This window comes from Lissotriton vulgaris, chromosome 1_1 (genome assembly GCF_964263255.1).
Source record: "Lissotriton vulgaris chromosome 1_1, aLisVul1.2, whole genome shotgun sequence".
NCBI lineage: Eukaryota > Metazoa > Chordata > Amphibia > Caudata > Salamandridae > Lissotriton > Lissotriton vulgaris.
In genome coordinates this window covers 333,146,729-333,152,748 of record NC_141685.1, presented here as the reverse complement: position 1 = coordinate 333,152,748, position 6,020 = coordinate 333,146,729, and positions in this window count along the sequence as shown.

The window sequence follows — 6,020 nt, the reverse complement described above, 5'->3', positions numbered from 1 at the left end:
TAGGAGAGTGAATGTGATACAAAGCTATGATGAATGCAAGTCTGCAGGGGAATATTGTGACCAGGATATCAACACTGTGTTGAATATCAGTGATGACAAAAATGTAACCACATTTCCAGCTTTTGACAATATTATAGATGGTGTGGGCATAACAAGTTTGGTGGACTCATGTGCTTGGTATACAATTATAGACTATCATTTGGTTAGGACGAAATGGCCTAATAACATTTTATTGCCCCCAGACATTGCTCCTGGAGGGTACACTGGTTTTAAAATTCAGTTGGTTGGTTATTTTTGGACCAATATGGAGTTTGTCGGATGCCAAATGTCTAGAAAAATGTATGTTGCGAAGAATGGGCAATCTTTATTAGGTTGGCCACATCAAGAAGAATTGGGTATCAGGTTGGACCCTAGAGCTGACCCTCCTGTATAGTCCATTGGGGCCTCTAATGAGGTCACATGTAGTGTGAATTCTGGGAATGACCTTGACTTTGTGCAGGAATTGAAGCATACATTTCCTGAGCTTTTCACCAATAAACTGGGGATGTACAAGGGGTTCAAACATTGTATCAGGTTGCATGATATTGTTAAATCCTCTCGCCATAGGGTGAGGAATGTACCTTTGTCATACGGGAGTAAATTGAAAGGCATGCTACAGGATATATGTGAAAAGAAAATCATTGAGCCAGTGGAATCTTCCCCCTGGGTTTCTCTGGTAGTGATTTTTATTAAATCCACTGGGGGATTGCACCTCTGCATAGATCTACGCAGTCTTAATACGGCTATATGGTTGGATGCTCATCCACTTTTAAATCTTTATGAGATGGTATTCACTTTAGCAGGAGCGCAAGTGTTCCTGTGTCCTGAAATACCCAATGCATACCATCAAGTGGTGTTACATGAGGAATCTAAAAATGTGACCGCGTTCATCACTCCTGAGGGTTTATTTAGATTTTGCAGAATACTATTCTGTTTGGCGAGCACTGCTTCAGTGTTTCAAAGATTACTGAAAGAAACCTTAGATGGTCTAATTAGGGCAGTCGCTTTCCAAGGCAATATATTGGTATTTGGAAAGGAGGCAAAGGAAAATGACTGTAATGTGAAGAATGTTTTGGCTGCTTTAGCAGCTAAGGGCCTTACTATACACTCAGACAAATGTAGATTAAGGAAACATGAGGTTGAATACTTAGGGCACTGTATCAGTGGAGTTGTAATTAAACCTAAAAGGAATCATGTAGAAAACATCAGTAAGTCACCAGTACTTATATGCAAAGAACAATTGGTGGCTTTTCTTGAGTAAATTAATTCTATGCAAAACTCATACCTAAATATGCATCCATGGTTGATCCTTTTAGATGCCTACTTAAGACACACGTGAAATTTAAATGTACTAATGTCATGACCACTGCCTTTGATACCTTTAAAGACCTGATTGTGAGTGCACAGTGTCTCAAATCTTTTGTGGTTGGTAATCATTTTGTTATCATGGTGGATGCCGGCAATTGTGGGTTGGGTGGAGTCTTAATGCATGAAGAACATGGTCAGGAATGGATTGTGGCGAATGCATCAAGGGCTTTGCGTGACGCAGACAAGAATTACTCTGTGACTGAGAGTTATTAGCCTGTGTGTGGGTGGCTAAACATTTTATGTCCGTTTTGTGGAGAACTAAGTTCACAATCAAAACTGATCACAAGCCCCTTGTGCACATGTTTGAAACAGGTGGGGGGCATACCATGTCTGCTAGATCAGCCAGGTTGGCTGCTAAGTTGCAGAATTTCCCGTACCAATTGGAGTATGTTCCTGGCAAGATCAATGTACATGCAGATTGCATGTCTAGATTGCCTTTGCCTTGCTGGAGACCATGATAATCTTGATTTGGATGAATGTGAAGTAACATTCACAGTGCAGGACATCAATTTACTGGGTTCTGAGTCTCCTATTGTGGAAGAACAGATATGGCATGGGGAGATTGAGAGGGATGGTTAACATAACAAAGTGAAACTATTTATTTTAAAAGGTTGGCCAAAGGAGAAGATGGGGCCAGGTGAATTGATGGGTAAATTTAAGGTACGTGAGGAACTAGCAATAGAAAATGGCATTGTGGTATGTGGTGACAAGTTTGGCACTCCTTTCAATTTGAGGAAGTCCATTGTGGATATTTCTCAAGAGGGTCATTTTGGCCTCTCTGCCACGAGAAAACGTATCAAAGTGAATGTCTGGTGGCCAGGCATTGAATCCTTTATGGAACTTCAAGTGAAGTTGTGTGACAAAATGCAAATAGTGACAAGTCAGCTAAAGCCTTGCCCACTGATCCTCAACCAGTGCATTTTCCTGCAACGCCGTGGCGCAAATTAGGACATGATATTACTGGCCCATTTGCCATTTTACCAAGACAAGAAGCCTTTGGAATTGTGCTGATGGACCTACTACTCTAAATGCCCTGAGAACAAGATGGTGAAAGATGGTACATTCAGAAGTGGTTATGGAGTGCATTTTGGGATGACATTTTTTGTAGAGAGGGCATTTTCCAGGAACTCATGACTTACAATGGACCCCAATTTTCCAGTAAACAAATGGAGAATTACTCGCAGACATGTGGGGTTGTTCATAAAATAATTGCTCTTTTCCACCCTGAAACTAATGGTCAGGTTGAAAGATCCAAACATGACGTTTAAGAAGCCATTCTATTGGCTGTAAAGGGGGGATTAAGTTGGAGGAACTCAGTCTATGTTGTTGGCCTAGAGAATTTCTCCCAACTCCATCACTGTGGTAAGCACATTTGAGCTATTAAGAGGACACAAACCCAGTACCAGATTAGGCCCATGGTGGTTAAAGGGCAAGAAAATGGCGCATAGGGATATTGCTGAAGTGGCCTTTAAGGAAATTTGAGAAAATATGTAATTTAAGATGTAGGAAGATTTAATAAAAAGGAAGGGCATTACAGGGAAGCAAGTGGTGCAAGTGGGCAATATGGTTAATAAAAATAGGCACAATGGTGGGCAAAGGATTTCCTAATTGGTCTGACACTGTACGTGTCATTGAAGTTTTCAGTAATGTTGTACGTGTGGATGGTGGAGGAGTGTGGAATCTCACAGAGTCTCCTTGTTCAGGGGCGAGACCATATCTTCTGATAAGCATGTCACCAATATTTTTTAGGATGTGCCAAGAGGTGAATGTTTTAGGGATGCTAGCAGGAATGGGTTTTCCAATGGCACCTGTGTGGATTTGCCCAGTGGCACCTCCCGAAGTGTGAGATCACGGCGACCACTTGTAAGACTTAAAGATTTTATTCTTATGTAATATATATATATATATATATATATATATATATATATATATATATATATATATATATATATATATATATATATTCACTCCAACACACTTCCTGGTAAGGATGATGCTCGGACACCCAGGTTAACTTGCAAGTAACGTTTTATTTTAGCAAGTAGAATAACGACGCGTTTCGCCATTACGGCTTGCTCAACTCACCAGTTCAATCTAGTCGCCATCTTAAATACGTGACCACATAAAAACACCAATGTGCAAAGTGCAAATAACAGCGGACATTTTGGCATGGACCAATGGCAGTTATAATTGCAATCAAATGTGAAATATATCACAGTTTCAGATCCAATCATTACTCATTCTGTTGTAAACATTAATACAGTTGAAATGTGAACACGAATGGTAACGAAAAATAATCAAGGCAATGTACGCTACAATTCATGTGAAGTACATGGTAAAAATGCCAACATGATTCCAATTGGCCAGGTTTACAAATTGGACATGGAATGTTATCATTTCTTATATAAAATGCCAAGAACAGGACTCCAAAAAGTTCAGTGACACGTGATAATACACGGTCAAGTAAGCTGTGCGGTCATTGGTTGTTGTCATGGTTTCGTTATATGACGGCAGTTCATTTGTCTCCCAAATTGAGTTACTTGGGAGAAAGTTCAAATATCCCCGGCTGTTACCATGGTATCGTCCTAGATACAAAGGCATCCACTACTTCCACGCCCCAGTGGGCAATGATCAGCATGATCATAATTAGGAGTCCAATATGGCCACGTTGTCTTAGTATATATATATATATATTCATATTAAGATGAGAACTGTTTTGAAAACAAAGGTGCGGGCAGTAAACAGACCCTCCAGGATATCGCGATTTCGCTATTTCGCGATTTGCCGCGAAATCGGCACTTTATAAAAAATGCCGCGATTTCTACAAAAATGCCCGCGAAATCGGCATTTTTGTAGAAATCGCAGCATTTTTCGCTATATCCTGGGGGGTCTGCTTTATGTGGCTATCGCCTGTGCCTCTGTCTCCGATGCTGCACCAAAGCTCCTCAGATACTCAGCAGCATTGAAGCGTCACAGCATGATGGCAAACCTCACACCTCAAGCCCTTGATGACATGTTAAGAGGTGCTTCGAAGGTGACTGAGAGGGAGGGGCTGCAGGTTCAGGAGCTGCGACATCTATTCACATGCAAACAGCCCTGAATGTGTCATGTCTCTGCTATTTAGAGAGGGGCTCACACATTCCATTTCTACCCAGGGCCCCAAACATCCGAGACTCGGCTAGATTACACCCCTGATTACACAGAGGCAGCACGTGGTTCTCTTCACAGAGGGTAATTACTGTCACTAAATTGTAAGCAAACCTCGGTTCTTCAAACATGCAGTCTATAATTTAAGAAAATACAGAAATGGCACAATAGCACCCACACTGATTAACAGAGTATGGAGGACAATCAGTTCAATCAGTTCTCTTAGAGTATCTCCTGTAAGTACTGTACATCACAGTGGGGGATGGCATTTTGGACAGAGAGCCTGTCTTCTCGTTGTCTTGTGCAGGAGGGGGCGAGGAGCCCAAGATGATACTAGAATACTGCATGCCCACCCCTGTGCCCACCCTGGTGGATCCTGTTCCCTCTCCTGTGATGGCTCTTGCCCTCCCCTCAGTGATGGCTCCTGTCCCCCCATGTGGTGGCTCCAGTCCACCCCCGCCTGTGATGGCTCCTGTCCCCCCATGTTGTGGCTCCAGTCCACATACACCTGTGATGGCTCTTGCCCCCCCCTGTGGTGGATCCTGTCTCCGCCCTGGGTGGCTTCTGTCCCAGTCCTGGAACGGCCCCTGCAGCGAGGGTGAAGTTCTTCTCAAAAGGGCTCAGCTCAAAATTAATATGGAAAGGTCGGCGAGTAAGTAAGTGAAGGGATGGGTGAATGGCTGGATGAATTAGTGAAAGGGTGAATGGATGAATGAAAGATTGAATAAATGGATAATGAGAGAGGATGGATGGATTGATGAGAGGGGAAGGATGGAGAGAAAATGTAAATAGCTGGATGTATGGGTGAAAGGGTAGCTGGATGATGGATGAGGGAAAAGATGGATGAGGGGAAGGATGATGGATGAGGAGATGGATGGATGGATGGAGGGGAAGGATGGATGGATGAGGGGAAGGATGGATGGATGGAGGGGATGGATGGATGGATGAGGAGAAGAATGGATGGGTGAGGGGAAGGATGGATGATGGATGAAAGGAAGGATGGATGAGGGGAAGGATGGATGGATGAGGGGAAGGATGGATGAGAGGAAGGATGGATGGATGAGGGGATGGATAGAGGGGAAGGATGGATGGATGGGTGGGTGAAAGGATGGATGGATGATGAGGGGAAGGATGGATGGATGAAGAGTGGGTGGGTAGATGGATGGATGGATGATGAGGGAAAAGGATGGATGGATGGATGATGAGGGAAAAGGATGGATGGGTGATGAGGGGAAGGATGGATGATGAGGGGAAGGACAGATGGATGGATGGATGGATGGATGGATGATGGGTGGGTGAAAGGATGGATGGAAGGAAGGATGGCTAAGTGAAAGGGTCGATGGAGAGAGAAAGGGAGGATGGATGGATGACTAAAATAGTGGATGGGTGGAAGGATTAGTAAGTGAAAGGATGGCTAGATTGGTGAAAGGGTAAATGGCTGAATGGATGAGTGAATGGATGGATGG